At 37.8% G+C, this 19,594-nt stretch overlaps 1 protein-coding gene across 7 annotated transcripts in view; it reads left to right on the top strand.

Moving 5' to 3' along the window:
- Positions 1-19,594, top strand: part of SENP7 (SUMO specific peptidase 7) — a 192,239-nt gene that overhangs the window by 19,224 nt on the left and 153,421 nt on the right. The gene's annotated exons all lie outside the window — the stretch shown is intronic.

Here is a 19,594-nt window from a genome sequence, read left to right as displayed (position 1 = left end):
TAAAAAAGGATGAGTTTGTGTCCTTTGTAGGGACATGGATGCAGCTGGAAACCATCATTCTCAGCAAACTATCGCAAGAACAGAAAACCAAACACTGCATGTTCTCACTCATAGGTGGGAACTGAACAATGAGATCACTTGGACTCGGGAAGGGGAACATCACACACCGGGGCCTATCACGGGGAGGAGGGAGGGGGGAGGGATTGCATTGGGAGTTATACCTGATGTAAATGACGAGTTGATGGGTGCTGACGAGTTGATGGGTGCAGCACAGCAACATGGCACAAGTATACATATGTAACAAACCTGCACGTTATGCATATGTACCCTAGAACTTAAAGTATAATTAAAGAAAAAAAAAGAGTGTAATGATTTTACACCTATGTATCAAACCTGGAGAAACTGACAGATCAAATGGGAACATCTGATTTAAAAGTGTGATTCAAAAGTCATTGAGTTCATTCATTTGACGACAATTTTGGGGCAAATCATGGCCCCTTCCTTAGTTGTGTATTTTGTCTTCACTTATGGAATTGATTTGAAGATATTCAAAGGAGAGTCAAAGATTTTTGTAACTTAACTATAATAAAAATATGATTTAAATTATAAAAAGCTTAAAATTAAAAAAGATGATTTTTGTAACTTAAATATAATAAAAATATGATAAACTAAAAAAAAAAAAATACTGTAATAAAACTGAATTTTTGCCGGGCACGGTGGTTCATGCCTGTAATCCAGCACTTTGGGAGGCCGAGGTGGGTGGATCACCTGAGGTCAGGAGTTCGAGACCAGCCTGGCCAACATGGTGAAACCCCGTCTCTACTAAAAATAGAAAATTGAGCCAGGCATGGTGGCACATGCCTGCAATCCCAGCTACTAGGGGGGCTGATGAAGGAGGATTGCTTGAACCTGGCAAGTGGAGGTTGCAGTGAGCCAAGATTGTGCCACTGCACTCCAGCCTGGGCAACAGTTAGTTGAGATTCCGTTTCAAAAAAACAAAAAAACAAAAAAAACACTGAATTTTTATTTTCTGATATGTCCCTTTTTTGGTTTTCTTGTGTTATTTAATTGCAGATTTTAGTTCATTTTTGGCATGTTTAAATGATACTTTGAGGTTAGGCTCTTCAGTTTAAAACTGTATACATTATTATGCATGATTGATTTCTTCATGAAATTTAAGTCTTATTATTGTAAAATAAATTCTGTTTTAAGTTTACTAAAATGATAAGATTTATAGAATTGTTTGTTCTTATGCTCTTGACCCATTTTAAGTTTGAGAGTGTATGTTTTGAAGAGTAATACAACTATATTTCAAAAGGTATTTTGATTATAAATCTGGACTTTATCTCACTGTTAAGCATTATAATCAGGCTTTGATGAATAAGGCTTAAGATAGCAGTTTTTTGTGTTTTGTTTTTTAACTTTTAAGTTTAGTGGTACAAGTGTGAGCCACTGTGCTTGGCCCAGGCCGCTGCTTCCACCACATCTGCAGTTACTTCCTCCATTGAGGTCTTCAACCCCTCCAAAGTATCCATAAGGGTTGCAGTCAACTTCTTCTAAACTCTTGTTAATGTTGATATTTTGACTTTCACCTGTGAATCACAAATGTCATTAATGGCGTCTATAATGGTAGATCCTTTCCAGAAAGTTTTCAGTTTACTTTGCCCAGATCTAGCAGAGGAATCACTATATATGGTAGCTATATATTTCTTAAATTATAAGACTTGAAAGTTGAAGTTACTCCTTGATCCATGGGTTGCAGATAAGTGCTGTGTTAGCAGGCATGAAAACAACATTAATTTCCTTATACATCTCCATCAGCGCTCTTAAGTGACAAGGTGCATTGTTAATGAGAAGTAATATTTTGAAAGGAATCTTAACAATTCTTTTTTTCTTTGCTTTTAAGCTCCGTTGGATTTGAGGAATCTCTTTTTCTGAGTAGTAGTTCTTAAAGCTTAAAAGATTCAGGAAGTCATGCTGTAACAGATGTTCTGTCATCCAGGCTTTGTTTTTCCATTTCTAGAGCACAAACAGAGTAAATCTGGCATAATTCTTAAGGGGCCTAGAATTTTTCATATGGTAAATGAGCATTGGCTTCAACTTTAAGTTATCAGCTGCATTAGCCCCTAACAAGAGAGTCATCCTGTTGTTTGAAGCTTTGAAGCCAGGCATTGACTTCTCTTCCGTGGCTGTCTTTGGCTGTGGAAGTCCTAGATGGCGTCTTCTTCCAATAGAAGGCTGTTTCATCTACTTTGAAAATGTATTGTTTAGCGTAGTGACCTTCAGCAATTATCTTAACTAGATCTTCTAGATAACTTGCTGTGGCTTCTGCGTCAGCACTTCCTGCTTCACCTTGCAATTTTATGTTATGAAGATGGCGTCTTTCCTTCAACATCATGAACCAACCTTTGCTAGCTTCAGACTTTTGTTTTGCAACTTCCTTACCTCTCTCAGCCTTCATAGAATTGAAGAGAGTTAGGATCTTACTTTGAATTCGGTTTTGGCTTAAGAGAACATTGTGGCTGGTTTGGTGTTCTATCCAGACCACTAGAACTTTCCGTATCAGCAGTAAGACTGTTTTGCTTTCTTATCACTAGTGTGTTCACTGGAGTAGCACTTTTAGTTTCCTTCAAGAATTGCTCCTTGCATTCAGAACTTTGCTAACTGGTGCAAAAGGCATAGCTCTTGGCCTGTCTCAACTTTCATCATGGCTTCCTCACTAAACTTAATCATTTTTAGTTTTTGATTTAGAGTGAGACACTTAAGACTCTTCCTTTCACTTTGAATTCTTAGAGGCTACTGTAGGGTGATTCATTGGCCTAATTTCAATATCCTTGTGTCTCAGATAATAGGTGGGCCCCAGGAGGAGAGAAACTGAAAAATGGCCAGTTGTTGGAGCAACAGAACACCCACAACATTTATTAAGTTTGCCATCTTACATGGGTACAGTTGGTTGTGCCCCAAAACAGTTACAGTAGTAACATCAAATGGTCAGAGATCGCCATAACAGATGCAATAATAATGAAAAAATCTGAAATATTGTGAGAATTAGAAAAATGTGTCAGAGAGACATGAAGTGTGCATGTGTTGGAGAAATGTTGATAGACTTGTCCGGTGCAGGATTGCCACAGTCCTTCAATTTGTTAAAAATATGTCTGATAAGCACAACAAATAAAGCAAAGCACGATAAAACAAGGTATGCCTATATTTACTTACAGTTTTTTTGATATGTTTACAGTAGTATGAATTATAAAACTTGCATAGATGCATATAGTTATCACAAATAAAATATTAGGTCCATGACTCCAAAAAATATACTTGTGCTGTCCACTTTGTAGTAATTCCTCCCCCTCCCCCTAACCTCTGGTGACACTGTTGTTTTTTTGTGCCTATAATTCTCTGTTTTCCAGAATGCCACATAAATGCGATCATACAGTATATAATGTTTTGAGAGTGGCTTTATTCACTCAGTATAATGCCATTGAGATTGATCTCTGTTAACCCTTGAAGGACATTTGGGTTGTTTCCAATTTTTGGTGATTATGAATAAAGCAGCCATAAATACTCATAGGGTTTTATGTGAATGTAAATTTTAATTTCTCTGGGGTAAATAGGAGTGAAATTTCTAGATTATGTGGTAAATGTATATTTAACTGTCAAACTTTTCTAGAGTGGTTCTAACATTTTACATTCCCACCAGTAATGAATGAGGTTTCTGGAAGCTGTCGGTCTTTGGTAGTACTTGGTACTGTCAAGGTATATTTACTGGGTTGGTGCCAAAGTAACAACAGTTTTGCCATTAAAAGCAAAAACTGCAATTACATTAGCACTAGTCTTATATTTCTTAAAATAATAGGCTTTACTTTTTTGGAGGAGTTTTAGGTTTACAGAAAAATTGAGGGGAAAGTACAGCGAATTCCTATATATTCTTTTATACCCTGTCACTCCTTTCCCCTAGTTTTTTCTATTACTATTTTAGTGTGAAAGTTGTCAGAATCCAAATGGAGTCAATAATGTTAAAAAAGCCCTTAAAAGTAGAGGTGGGGAAGGCTTTCACACTTGTATGCCTGTTAACAAAAACTGTCACAAAAGACTCTGTGAAAACCACAACCTTGCCACAAAGACCATTACAGCCTTGCACAAAAAAATCTCTGCCAGGACATCTGCACAACTGCCTGTCTAGTCTTGTGTTGGTGTCACCCTTGTTAATGATTTTTGTAGCCAGGGTTACTTATTTTGAAACAGTTGTGTAATCCTCTTCATTTTTTACTTTAAGAACCTTTGTCTTTCTTTCCTCCCTGAAAACACATAGTTTACTATGACACGTATATTCCCATTGTAATGCTCGACTCCCCAGTAAATATCTTCTTTTAGAGAGCTTCTCTGTTATATAAGTACACATTATATTAGTGTGGTACATTTGTTACAGTTGATGAGCTGATATGAATACATTATTATTTAACTAAAGTGTATAGTTTTACATCAGGGTTCACTCCTTGCATTGTATATTCTGTAGGTTTTGACAAATATGCAGTGACATGTATCCATCATTACAGTGTAGTATAGAAAAATGTGATAGCTCTAAAAATCCCCTATATCCTACTGATTTAAAAAATCTCCAGCGTGTTTCCTTTTTCAGAATTCATATAATACTTGGAATCATATAGCCTTTCCAGGTTGGCGTCTTTCACTTAACAATATACTGTTAAGATCGTTCCTTGTTTTCTAGTAGCTTATAGTTCATTTTACCTCAAAATTAAAAAAAAATGTATATTTTTTTTGAGACAGGGTCTTGCTTTGTTGCCTAGGCTGGAGTGCAGTGGTGCAATCACAGCTCACTGCAGCCTCGACATCCTGGGCTCAAGCCATCCTCCCACCTCAGCCTCCTGAATAGCTGGGACATCTGGTGTGTGCCACCACACCTGGCTAATTTTTAATTTTTTTGTGTGTAGATGGAGTCTCCCTATGTTGCCCAGGCTGGTCTCAAACAAACTCCTGGGCTTTAGCAATCTGCTCACTTCAGCCTCCCAAAGTGCTGGGATTATAAGCGTGAGCCACTGTGTCCAGCAAAACAAAAACAAAAACAAAAACAAACAACCCCCCCCCAGTATATATCTATATACACTTTGTTTTTTATAGCAGTTATTGGTTCACAGCAAAATTGAGCAGAAAGTATAGAGTTCACACATACCATCTGTCTCCCCTTGAGAGTCTCCCTGATATCCTTTTTTAAATTGCTAGACACGTTCTAAAAGAGTTGTAACACTTATCATTTCTTTTTATTGGTGAATTATATTCGATTGTGTATATGTATAACAGTTTGCCCATTCACCTATTGAAAAAACAACTTGTTGCTTCCAAGTTTTTAGCAGTTATGAGTAAAGCTGCTATAAATGTTTGTGTGCAGGCTTTTGGGTAGACCTAAGTTTTCACCTTATTTGAGTAAATACCAAGGAGGACAATTGCTGAATTGTGTTGTAAGAATATGTTTAGTGTTGTCAGCAATTGCCAAAGTTTCTTCCAAAGTGGTTGTATCATTTTGTATTCCCAGCAGCAACTAATGAGACTTCCTGTTGCTCCAAATTCTTGCCAGAATTTGGTTTGTCAATGTTCTGGATTTTAGCTATTCTAACTGATGTGTAGTGATATTTTTATTTTATTTTTTAAACTTAAATTTTTACATTTTATTTTTAAGGATTTTTTCAGAGCAGTTTTAGGTTCACAGCAGAATTGAGAGGAAAGTACAGAGATTTTTGATATGCCCCTTTCCTCCATACATGCATAGCCTCTCACATTATCAATATTCCCCACCAGAGTGATACATTTGTTATAATTAATTAACCTGCATTGACACCATCACCCAAAGTCCATAGTTTACATTAGGGTTTACTCTTGGTGATGTGCATTCTATGAGTTTGGACAAATGTCTAATGACATATATCCATCATTATAGTATTATATACAGTATTTTCACTGTCCCCCAAATCTTCTGTGCTGCAGTCATCCCTCCCTCCCCATGAACCCCTGGCAACTACCAACTTTTTTACTTTCTCTATAGTTTTGCCTTTTCCAGAATATCATATAGTTGAAATCATACAGTATACAGCCTTTTCATATTGACTTTCTTTCACTTAGTAATATGCATTTAAGTTTTCTCCATGTCTTTTCGTGGCTTCATAGCTCATTTCTTTTTAGTGCTGAGTAACATTCCATTGCCTGGATGTCTTACAGTTTATTTCTGCATTTGTATGCCTAGGACATTTTGGTCACTTCCAAGTTTTGGCAACTATGAATAAAGCTACTGTTAACATCTGTGTACAGAGTTTTGTGTGGACATTTTTTTCAGGTTCTTTGGGTAATAAATAATAAGGAGCAAGATTGTAATGTGTTTAGTTTTGTGAGGAAGCTACAAAACTACCTTCCAAAGTGGCTGTACCATTGTGCATTACCTACAGCAATGAATGAGAGTTCCTGTTGCTTCTTATCTTTCCTAGCATTTGGTGGTGTTAATAGGCTGGATTTTGGCCATTTTAATAGGCATGTAGTAGTAGCTAATGGTTTTATTTTCATTTTTCTGATTGCATGTGATATGGAGCATCTTTTCATATGCTTATTTGCCATCTGTGTATTTTTGGTGTTATGTCTGTTAAGATATTTGGTCCATTCTTTAATCAAGCTTTTCATTTTCTTTTTTAAAAATTAATTATTTATATTCCATAAGTTATTGGGGTACAGGTGGTATTTGATTCCACAAATAAGTTCTTTAGTGGTGATTTGTGAGATTTTGGTGCACCCATCACCTGAGCAATGTACACTACACCGTATTTGTAGTCTTTTGTCCCTTGCCCCCCTCTCACTCTTTCCCCCAAGTCCCCAAAGTTCATTGTATCATTCTTATGTCTTTGCATCCTCATAGCTTAGCTCCCACATATCAGTGAGAAGACATGATGTTTGGTTTTCCATTCCTGAGTTACTTCACTTAGAATAATAGTCCCCAATCTCATGCAGGTAATTGCAAATGCTATGAATTCATTCTTTTTTATGGCTGAGTAGTATTCCATCACATATATATATATACACACACACACACACACACTCTCACACCCACACACCACAGTTTCTTTATCCACTTGTTGATTGATGGGCATTTGGGTTAGTTCCACAATTTTGCAATTGTGAATTGTGCTGCTATAAACATGCATGTGCAAGTATCTTTTTCAAATAATGACTTCTCTTCCTCTGGGTAGATGCCCAGTAGTGGGATTGCTGGATCAAATGGTAGTTCTACTTTTAGTGCTTTAAGCAGTCTCCACACTGTTTCCACAGTGGCTGTACTAGTTTACATTCCCACCGGCAGTGTAGAAGTGTTCCCTGTTGACTGCATCCATGCCAACATCTCCTGTTTTTTGATTTTTTGATTATGGCCATTCTTGCAGGAGTAAGTTGGTATTACATTGTGGTTTTGGTTTGCATTTCCCTGATTATTAGTGATGTTGAGCATTTTTCATATGTTTATTGGCCATTTGTATATCTTCTTTTGAGAATTGTTGATTCCTGTCCTTAACCCACTTTTTGATGGAGTTGTTTTTTTCTTACTGATTTGAGTTCATTGTAGATTCTGGATATTAGTCCTTTGTCAGATGTATAGATTGTGAAGATCTTCTCCCACTCTGTGAGTTGTCTGTTTACTCTGCTGACTGTTCTTTTTGGCATGCAAAAGCTCTTTAGTTAGGTCTCAGATATTTATCTTTGTTTTTATTGCATTTTCTTTTGGGTTCTTGGTTCATGAAATCTTTGCCTAAGCCAGTGTCTCGACGGGGTTTTCCAATGTTATCTTCTAGAATTTTTATAGTTTCAGGTCTTAGGTTTAAGTCTTTAATCCTCTTGAGTTGATTTTTGTATAAGGTGAGAGATGAGAATGGAGTTTCATTTTCTACATGTGGCTAGCCAATTATGTTCTACATTTGTTGAACATTTGTTGAAAAGGGTATCCTTTTCAGGAACCCTTTTGTTGAAAACATTTGTGGAACATTTGTTGAAACATTTGTTGCAACATTTGTTGAAAAGGGTATCCTTTCCACATTTTATATTTTTGTTTGCTTTGTTGAAGATCAGTTGGCTGTAAGTATTTGGGTTTATTTCTGGATTCTCTATTCTGTTCCATTGGTCTATGTGACTATTTTTATACCAGTACCATGCTGTTTTGGTGACTATGGCCTTATAGTATAGTTTGAAATCAGGTAGTATGATGCCTACAGATTTGTTCTTTTTGCTTAGTCTTGCTTTGGCTATGCAGGCTCTTTTTTGGTTCCATATAAATTTTGGAATTGTTTTTTCTCATTCTGTGAAGAATGATGGTGGTATTTTGATGGGGATTGCATTGATATGTAGATTGCTTTCGGCAGAATGGTCATTTTCACAATATTGATTGTACTCATCTGTGAGCATGGGATATGTTTCCATTTGTTTGTGTCATCTATGATTTCTTTCAGCAGTGTTTTTTAGTTTTTCTTGTAGAGGTCTTTTGAATCCTCATTTAAGTTTATTTCAAAGTATTTTGTGTTTTTTGCAGCTATTGTAAAAAGGGTTGAGTTATTGATTTGATTCTTTGCTTGGTCACTGTTGCTGTATAGAAGAACTGCTGATTTCTGTACATTGATTTTGTATGCAGAAACTTTGCTGAATTCTTTTATCAGTTCTAGGAGCTTTCTGGAGGAGTCCTTAGGGTTCCCTCAAGGTAAATGATCATAGCGTCAACAAAAAGTGACAGTTTGACTTCCTCTCTACCGATTTGAATGCCCTTTATTTCTTTCTCTTGTGTGATTGCTTTGGCTATCTAGTACTGTGTTGAAGAAGAGTGGTCAGAGTGGGCATCCTTGTCTTGTTCCAGTTCTCAGAGGAAATGCTTTCAACTTTTCCCCATTCAGTATTGTGTTGGCTGTGGGTTTGTCATAGATGGCTTTTATTATATTGAGATATGTCCCTTGTATGCCGATTTTGCTGAGAGTTTTAATCATAAAGAGATGCTGGATTTTGTCAAATGCTTTTTCTGCATCTATTGAGGTGATCTCGGGATTTTTGTTTTTAATTCTGTTTATGTGGTGTATCACATTCATTGACTTGTATTTGTTAAACCATCCCTGCATCCCTCATATGAAACCCACTTGATCATGGCAAATTATCTTTTTGATATGTTGTTGGATTCAGTTAGCTAGTATTTTGTTAAGGATTTTTGCATCTATGTTCACTAGGGATATTGGTCTGTAGTTTTCTTTTTTTCTTTTGTTTTTTCCTGGTTTTGGTATTAGGGTGATACTGTCTTCATGGAATGATTTAGGGAGGGTTCCCTCTTTCTCTATCTTGTGGAATAGTGTCAATAGGATTGGTACCAATTCTTCTTTGAATGTCTAGTAGAATTCTGCTGTGACTCCATCTGGTCCTGGACATTTTTTTGTTGGTAATTTTTAAATTACCATTTCAGTCTCGCTGCTCATTATTGGTCTGTTCAGGGTATCTAATTCTTCCTGATTTAAGCTGGGAAGGTTGTATTTTTTCCGGGAGTTTATCCATCTCTTCTAGGTTTTTTAATTAATGTGCATAAAGGTGTTCATAGTAGCCGTGAGTGATCTTTTGTATTTCAGTGTTGTCAATTGTAATATCTCCTGTTTTGTTTCTTAGGTTATTTGGATTTTCTGTCTTCTTTTCTTGGTTAATCTTGCTTATGGTCTATTCATTTTATTTGTCTTTTCAAAGAATCAGCTTTTTGTTTCATTTATCTTTTGTGTTTTTTTGTTTGTTTCTATTTCTTTAGTTGTGCTCTGATCTTGGTAATTTCCTTTCTTCTGTTGGGTTTGGGTTTGGTTTGTTCTTGTTTCTCTGGTTCCTTGAGGTGTAATCTTAGAATGTCAGTTTGTGCACTTTCAATCTTTTTCATGTAGGCACTTAGGGCTATGAACTTGCCTCTTAACACTGCCTTTGCTGTATCCCATAGGTTTTGATAGGTTGTGTCATTATTGTCATTCAGTTCAAAGAATTTTTAAATTTCTGTCTTGATTTCATTTTTAACCCATTCCTTATTCAGGAGCAGGTTATTTAATTTCCATGTATTTGCATGGTTCTGAAGTTTCCTTGTGTAATTGATTTCCAGGTTTATTCCACTGTGATCTGAGAGAGTGTTGATATAATTTCAGTTTTCTTAAATTTATTGAGGCTTGTTTTATGGCCTATCATATTGTCTTGGAGAAAGTTCTGTGCACTGTTGAATAGAATGCATATTCTGCCGTTATTGGATGAAATGTTTTATGTAAATGGTAACTCCATTTGTTTTAAGGTATGTTTTAAATCCATTGTTTCTTTTTTCACTTTCTGTCTTCATGACCTGTATAGTGCTGTCAGTGGAGTATTAAAGTATTAAAGTCCCCACTGTTACTATGTTGCTGCCTATCTCATTTCTTAGATCTATTAGTAATTGTTTTATAAATTTGGGAGCTCCAGTGTTAGGTGTGTATATGTTTGGGGTTGTGATATTTTCCTGTTGGACAAAGCCTTTTACCATTATGTAATGCCCCTCTTTGTCTCTTTTAACTGCTACTGCTTTAAAATTTGTTTTGTCTGATATAAGAATAGCTACCCCTGCTCGCTTTTGGTGTCCATTTGCATGAAATGCCATTTTCCACCCCTTTACCTTAAGTTTATGTGATTCCTTATGTGTTCGATGAGTTTTCTGAAGGCAGCAGATAGTTGGTTGGTGAGTTCTTATCCATTCTGCAGTTCTGTATCTTTTAAATGGAGCATTTAGGCCATTTACATTCAAGTTAGTATTGAAATGTGAGGTACCATTGTATTCATTGTGCTTTTTGTTGCCTGTGTACTTTGGTTTTTTGTTTTTGCTTTTTAACCTGTATTTTTGTTTTATAGGTCCTCCGTGATTTATGCCTTAAAGAGGTTCTGTTTTGATGTGTTTCCAGGATTTGTTTCAAGATTTAGAGCCCCTTTTCTCAGTTCTTGTAGTGGTGGCTTGGTAATGGCAAATTCTCTCAGCATTCGTTTGTCTGAAAACCTGTATCTTTCCTTCATAAATGATACTTACTTTCGTTGGATACAAAATTCTTGGCTGATAATTGTTTGTTTGAGGAGGCTGAAGATAGCCCCAATTCCCTTCTAGCTTCTAGGGTTTCCACTGATAAATCCACTGTTAATCTGATAGGTTTTCCTTATGGGTTACCTGGTGCTTCTGTCTCACAGCTCTTAAGATTGTTTCCTTTGTCTTAACTTTTGATAACCTGATTGCCGTGTGCCTAGGTGAAGATCTTTTTGTGATGAAATTTCCAGGTATTCTTTGTGCCTCTTGTATTTGGACGTCTAGGTCTCTAGCAAGGCCAGGGAAGTTTTCCTTGATTATTCCAGAATATGTTTCCCAAGCATTTAGAATTCTCTTCTTCCTCAGCAACACTGATTGTTCTTATGTTTGGTCGTTTAACATAATCTCAGACTTCTTGGAGACTTTGTTCATATTTTCTTACTCTTTTGTCTTTGTCTTTGTTGGATGGGGTTAATTTGAAGACCTTGTCTTCAAGTTCTGAATTTCTTTCTTCTACTTGTTTAATTCTATTGCTGAGACTTTCCAGAGCATTTCACATTTCTAAAAGTGTGTCCAAAGTTTCCAGAATTTTTAATTGCTTGTTCTTTAAGCTATCTATTTCCTTGAATATTTCTCCCTTTACTTTTTGTATCATTTTTTGGATTTCCTTGCATTGGGCTTCACCTTTCTCTGGTCCCTCCCTGATTAGCTTTATAGTTATCCTCCTTAATTATTTTTCAGGTAAATCAGGGATTTATTCTGGGTTTGGATCCATTGCTGGTGAACTAGTGTGATTTTTGGGAGGTGTTTAAGAGCCTTGTTTTTTCATATTATCAGGGTTGTTTCTGGTTCCTTCTCATTTGGGTAGGCTGTGTCAGAGGGAAGGTCTACGGCTGAAGGCTGTTGTTCAGATTCTTTTGTCCCATGGGGTGTTCCCTTGATGTAGTACTCTCCCCCTTTTCCTATGGACGTGGCCTCCTGTGAGTTGAACTGCAGTGATTGTTGTCTCTCTTCCGGGTCTAGCCACCCAGCAAGTCTTCCCAGCTCTGGTCTGGTACTGGGGGTTGTTTGGACAGAGTCCTGTGATGTGAGTCATCTATGGATCTCTCAGCCGTGGATACCAACGCCTTTTCCAGTGGAGGTAGTGGCGGGGTGCAGTGGACTCTGTGAGGGTTCTTAGCTTTGGTGTTTTAATGTTCTATTTTTGTGCTGGTTGACCTCCTGCCAGGAGGTGGCGCTTTTCAGAAAGCATCAGCTATAGTAGTATAGAGAGGTACTGGTGGTGGATGGGGCTCTAGAACTCCCGAGATTATATGTCCCTCCTCTTATGCTACCAAGGTGGATAGGGAAGGACCATCAGGTGGGGGTGGGGCTAGGCATGTCTGAGCTCAGACTCTACTTGGGCAGGTCTTGTTTTGGCTGTTGTAGGGGATGGGGGTCAGATTCCCAGGTTACTGGAGTTGGGTACCTAGGAGGATTATGGCTGCCTATGCTGAGTCATGCAGGTTGTCAGGGCAGTGGGGGAAAGCTGACAGTCACAGACCTCACCCAGCTACCAGGTAAAATGTAGGGCCGGTCTCTCTCCCACCGTACCCCCGTCAACAGCCCCGAGTCTGTTTCCAGTCAGAGGGTGTGAATGGGCTTCTCACCCCATTCAAATTGTTAGAAAGTTCAGCTAGCGATTTCTTCTCCCTGTGGAGTTACACCCCTGCTCCTCTGGTCACCCACGCAATGGATTCCTGTGGTGCCAGACAGGAATGGCCTGCTAGGGGATGCAGCGAGCTCCCAGGGCCTTTCTGCTGCTTCTTCTACCCCTGTATTTCACCTGGCTCTCTAAATTGGCTCAGCTCCAGGTTAGGTTGGAAACTTCTCCTGCAGACAGACCTTCAGCTTCTCCAGTGGGAGCACGTGTTCGGGAGAGGAAGGTCTCCCTTTCCCACTTCTGCAGTTGGGGCACTCAACAATATTTGGAGTGTCTCCTGGGTCCTGCAGGAGCAGTCTACTTCCTTTAGAGGGTCTGTAGGCCCTCTTGGGATTGCTCGTTTGTTGTTGCTGTCAATCTGGGGCTAAAATCCACAATGAGAGCTTCTGAAGGCTGCTCTGCCTATAGCTGCAGTCTGGTCCTGCCTCCTGTCCACTATGATGATTTCAAGCTGTTCATTTTCTTACTGTTGAGTTGTAAGAGTTCTTTGTGTATTTAGATAACAGTCCTGTACCAGATATGTCATTTTCAAATATTTTCTCGCAGTCTTTGGCTTGCCTTCTCATTCTCTTGACATTGTCTTTCCAGAGCAGAAATTTTTAATTTTAATGAAGCCCAGCTTATCAATTCATTCTTTCATGGATTGTGGCTTTGGTGTCATTTTAAAGAAGTCATTGATAAACTCAAAGTCATCTAGATTTTCTCCTATGTTATCTTCTAGGAGTTTTATGGTTTTGTATTTTGCATTCAGGTTTGTGATCCAGTTTGAGTTAATTTTTTTTTGAAACAGAGTCTTGCTGTGTTGCCCAGGCTGGAGTGCAGTGGTGTAATCTTGGCTTGCTGCAGTCTCCGTCTTCTGGGTTCAGGAAATCTCCTGCTGCAGCCTTCGTAGTAGTTGGGATTACAGGCACCTGCCACAATGTCTGGACCTGGCTAATTTTTGTCTTTTTAGTAGAGATGAGGTTTTACCATGTTGGCCAGGCTGGTCTCAAACTCCTGACTTCAAGTGATCAGCCTGCCTCGGCCTCCCAAACTGCTGGGATTACAGGTGCAAGCGGCCATGCCTGCCCAGTTTGTGTTAATTTTTATGAAGGATGTGAGGTCTTTGTCCAGATCATTCTTTTGCATGTGGATATCCAGTTACTGTAGCACAGTTTGTTGAAAATACCTTTTTCTTTTTAATAATTTGAACTTTAAGACTCAGCGAGTACATATGCAGGTTTGTTACATGGGTATACTGCTTGATGCCAAGGTTTAGGGTACTATTATGCTGTCACGCAGGTAGGGAGCATAGTATCCAAGAGTTAGTTTTTCAACCCTTGTCCCACCCGCTATATCCCCCACTAATAGTCCCCAATCTCTGTTTTTGCCGTCTTTATGTCCATGATTACCCAATGTTTAGCTCCCACATTGGATGCCCATGGACATAAAGATGGTATGGGTGGCCATAAGTGAGAACAGGTAGTATTTTGTTTTCTGTTCCTGCATTAATTAACTTAGATGATCGTATGTTGCTGGAAAGGACATGATCTTGTTCTTTTTTTATGGCCGCATAGCATTCCATGGTGTGTATGTACCACATTTTTTTAATCCAATCCACCACTGACGGACACCTAGGTTGATTCCATGTCTTTGCCATTGTGAATAGCGCTGCAGTGAACATTTGACTGCATGTGTCTTTTTGGTACCACATTTTTAAAATCCAGTCCAGCACTGACGGACACCTAGGTTGATTCCATGTCTTTGCCATTGTGAATAGCGCTGCAGTGAACATTTGACTGCATGTGTCTTTTTGGCAGAATGATTTATTTTCTTTTGGACATATACTCAGTAATGGGTTTGCTGGTTCAAATGGTAGGTCTATTTTAAGTTCTTTGAGAAATCTCCAAACTGCTTTCCACAGTGGCAGAACTAATTCCCGCCAACAGTGGGTAAGCATTCCCTTTTCTTTACAGCCTTGCCAGCATTTGTTGTTGTTTTTTTTTGACTTTTTAGTAATAGCCATTCTGACTGGTGTGAGATGTTGTCTCATTGTGGTTTTGATTTGGAATGGATAGAATGAAACTTTTTTTGTTCTATTGCTTTTGCCTCTTTGCCAAAGATCAGTTGACTATATTTATGTGGGTCTGTTTCTGGGCTGTGTGTTCTGTTTCTTTGATCTATTTAAAAAAAAAAAAATAAAAAGATAGGTCACCATAGTGTCTAAGAGAAAATATTCTTTCACCCATACCACACTCTCTTGATTAGTGTAACTTTATAATAAGTCTTGAAGTTTGGCAGTGTCAGTCCTCTATGTTTTTCTCTTTAAAAATTGTGTTTGTTATGCCTAGTCATTTGTTTCTCTATAAACTTTCTAATCAGTTTGTTGATATCCACAAAGTAACTTGCTGGGATTTTGATTGACATTGCATTGAATCTGTTGATCAACTTGTGAAGAAGTGACATCTTAATAATATTGAGTCTTCTATCCATGAACATGGAATATTTTTCTGTTTATTTGGTTCTTTGATTTCTTTCATCAGAGTTTTGTAGCTTTCCTCATACAGATCTTGCACATATTTTGTTAGAGTTATACCAAAGTATTTCTTTTATTTTTTTGAGATGGAATCTCGCTCTGTCACCCAGGCTGGAGTGCAGTGGCACGATCTCAGCTTATGGCAAACTCCACCTCCCGGATTTATACCGTTCTCCTGCCTCAGCCTCCCGAGTAGCTGGCACTACGGGTGCTTGCCACCACACCTGTCTAATTTTGTTTGTATTTTTAGTAGAGATGGGTTTTCACCGTGTTAGCCAGGATGATCTCAATCTCCTGACCTCGTGATCCGCCCACCTCGGCCTCTCAAAGTGCTGGGATTACAGGCGTGAGCCACTGCGCCTGGCCAAGTATTTCATTTTTTATGTGCTAATGTAAATTGTATTGTGTTTTTATTTTCAAATTACAGTAATTTATGCAAGTGTATAGGAAAGTGATTGACTTTTGTATATTAACCTTGTATCATGCGACCTTGCTATAATTGCTTATTGGTTTCAGTTTTTTTGTTCATTCTTTTAGAATTTCCACATCAACAGTTATGTTATCTGCAAACAAAGACAGTTTTATTTCCCAATCAGTATATCTTTTTAAAAAGTGATAAATATTTGTACATATTTATGGCATACATGTGATCATGTGATATTTTGTTTCATGTAAAGAATGTATAATAACCAAATAAGGTGTTTAGGATATCCATCATCACAAGCATTTGTTATATCTGTGTATTGAGAACATTTCAAGTCCTTCTAGTTATTTTGAAATATACGATACATTGATGTTAACTATAGTCACCGTATTCTACTACTGAATATTAGAACTTACTCCATCTACTAACTGTATGTTTGTAGCCATTAACCAACCTCTCTCCATTGTGAACCCTCCCTTCTACACCCATCCCAGCCTCTAGTATCTATAATTCTACTCTCTACCTTCATGAGATCAACTTTTTCAGCACCCACAAGTGAGTGAATACATGCAATATTTTTCTTTCTGTTTCTGGCTTACTTAACATAATGACCTTCAGTTGCATCAGTGTTGCTGTACATGACAGAATTTTATTCTTTTTTATGGCCAAATTATGTTTGATTGTGTAAATATACCATATTTTCTTTATCCATTTGTCCATTGATGGGCAGTTTGGTTGGTTCTATATCATTGCTGTTGTGAGTAGTGCTGCAGTAAACATGGGAGTGTATGTATCTTATTGAAATACTGTTTTCCTTTCCTTTGGATAAATACCCAGTAGTGGGATTGCTGTATCATGGGTTAGTTCTATTTTTAGTTTTTTTTTTTTTTTGAGAAATCTCCATACTGTTTTTCATAATGGCTGTGCTAATTTACGTTCCTACCAACAGTGTATGTGAGCTCCTTTTTTCCTGCATCCTTACCAGCATCTATTATTTTTTTGTCTTTCTGATAATAACTATTCTGACTGGGATAAGACAATATCTCACTGTGGTTTTATTTATATTTCACTAGTGATAGTGATGTTGAGCATTTTTTCATGTACCTGTTGGCCATTTGTATGTCTTCTTTTAAGAAATGTTTATTCACACCCTTTGCCCACTGTTTAATGGGATTTGTTGTTGTTTTTGTTGAGGTTTTGAGTTCCTTGTGTATTCTGGACATTAGTCCTTTGTCAGATTAGTGTTTTGCAAATATTTTCTCCTGTTCTTTAGACTGTCTCTTCATTCTATTGATTGTTTCCTTAGCCATATAGAAGCCCTTGTCTATTTTTGTTTTTGTTGCTTTGCTTTTGAGGTCTTATTCTTAAAATCTTTGCCTAGACTGATGTCCTGGGGTGTTTCCTTTTAGTAGTTTTATAGTTTCAGGTATTCTGTTTAAGTTGTCAATCCATCTTAAGTCGATTTTTGTATATGGTGAGAAATAGGGGTCTGGTTTTATTCTTCTGCGTATGGATATCCTGTTTTCTCAGCACCATTTATTGAAGCGGGTGCTCCTTCCCCAGTGTATGTTAGGGTGCGTGAGTTGAAAATCTTTAAATAGATGGATTTATTTATGAGTTCTTTATTTTGTTCCATTGCTCTGTGAGTCTGTTTTTATACCAATACTATGCTGTTTTGGTTACCATAGCCTTATAATAAAGTTTGAAGTCAGGTAGTATGATGCCTCTAGCTTTGTTCTTTTTTCTCAGGAATGCTTTGGCGATTTGGATTCTTGTTTCCATATAAATTTTAGGTTTATTGTCTTTCATTGCTGTGAAATAGTCATGGGTTTTTTGATAGGGATTGCACTGAATCTGTAGATTGCTGAATAGTGTGGTCGTTTTAACAATATGAATTCTTCCAGTTGATGAGCATGATATGTCTTGCATTTGTTCCTATCCTCTTCAGTTTTTTCCGTTAGTGTTTTGTAGTTTTCCTCATGGAGGTCTTTCACTTCTTTGGTTAAGTTTATTCCTAGTGTTTTTTTTTTTTTTTTTTTTTTTTTTTTTTTTTTTTTGTAGCTGTTGTAAATGGAATTACTATCTGGATTTCATTTTCAGTTAGTTCATGGTTGGTGTATAAAATCACTACCTTTTTTTTTTTTTGACAGAGCCTCACTGTGTCGCCCAGGCTGGAGTGCAGTGGTGCGGTCTCGGCTCACTGCAACCTCCACTTTCTGGGCTCAGGTGATCCCCGCTCAGCCTCACTAGTAGCTAGGACAGAATCACTACATTTTTGGATGTTGATTTTGTGTCCTTCGTCATATCTGAACCTGCATATGAGATATGAGTCTTTTTTTTTTTTTTTTTTGAGACTGTTTTGCTCTGTCACCCAAGCTGGAGTATAGTGGCATGATCATCTGCAAGTTCACTGCATCTTCCTGTGCTCAAGGAAACCATCCTCCTGCCTCAGCCTCTCGAGTAGCTGGGACTACAGGCACGTGCCATCATGCCTGGCTAATTTTTATTGTTTAAAATTGTTTTGTAGAGGATGGTGTCTCGCCATGTTGCTCAGGCTGGTCTTGAATTCCTGCCTTGACCTCCCAAAGTGCTGGAACAGTAGGCATGAACCACTGCACCCAGCTGAGATCTGAGTCTTTTTTGGTGAAGTTTTTAAGTTTTTCTAAATATAAGATCATGTCTTCTGCAAAGAGGGATAATTTTACTTCCTTTTTTCCAATTTGGATGTCTTTTTTTTTTTCTCTTGCCTGATTGCTCTGGCTAGGGCTTCCATTACTATATTGAATAAGAGTGGTGAATATGTGCATCCTGTTTTGTTGCAGTTCTTAGGGGGAAGTCTTTTAGCTTTTCTTCATTCAATATGATGTTAGCTGTGGATTTGTGATTATATGGCCTTTATCCTGTAGAGATATGTTCCTTTTATGTCTAGTTTCTTGAACATTTTTATCATAAAGTGATACATTATTTTATCAAATATTTTTTCTGCATCTATTGAGGTGACTGCATGATTTTTGTTTTTCATCCTCTTGATGTGATGTGTCATGTTTATTGATTTGCATATGTTGAACCATTCTTGCATCCCTGAATACAGTCTCACTTAGATTATGGTGTATCATCTTTTTAAAGTGCTTTTGGATTTGGTATGCTATTAATAATATTTTGTTGAGGTATTTTGTGTCTATTTTCATAAGGGATATTGGTCTGAAGTTTTCTCTTTGTGCGCGTTTCCTTGTCTTCTTTTGGTATTAGGGTAGGGATGACTTTGTAGAATGAGTTAGGGAGAATCCCATCGTCTTCTGTTGTTTGGAATAGTTTCAGAAGATTTGGTATTCTTCTTTATAAGTTTGGTAGAAATTGGCAATGAAGCCATCAAGTTGTGGGCTTTTCTTTTTTGGGAGCCTTTTTATTATTCGACCTTTTAAAATTGTCTTAAAAGTGACAGGGTCTTGCTCTGTTGCCCAGGCTGGAGTACAGTGTCATGATCATCCTCCTTGTAGCCTAGCTTAGAATTCCTGGGCTCAAGTGATCCTCTCACCTCAGCCTCCTGTGCAGCTAGTATCACAGGTATGCACGACCATGGCTGGCTAATTAAAAAAATGTTTTTTGGTAAAGCTGGGGTCTTCCTATATTGCCTAGGCTGTTCTCAAACTCCTGGACTGAAGCGGTCCTCTCACCTTGGCCTTCCAAAGAACTGGGATTGCAGGCATAAGCCACTGTGCCTGGCCTACTCATTCAGTCTTGTTATTTGTTACTGGGTTGTTCAGGGTTTCTGCTTCTTTCTGGTTCAGTCTTGATAGGTTGTATGTGTCTGGAAATTTATCTATCTTTTTCTAAGTTTTTCAGTTTGTTAGCTCGTAGTTGTTCGTCGTAGTC

The sequence above is a fragment of the Chlorocebus sabaeus genome, chromosome 22 (genome assembly GCF_047675955.1).
Source record: "Chlorocebus sabaeus isolate Y175 chromosome 22, mChlSab1.0.hap1, whole genome shotgun sequence".
NCBI classification, from domain to species: Eukaryota; Metazoa; Chordata; class Mammalia; order Primates; family Cercopithecidae; genus Chlorocebus; species Chlorocebus sabaeus.
The sequence above is the reverse complement of the archived record's forward strand: the minus strand, read 5'-3'. Positions and strand labels throughout refer to the sequence as shown.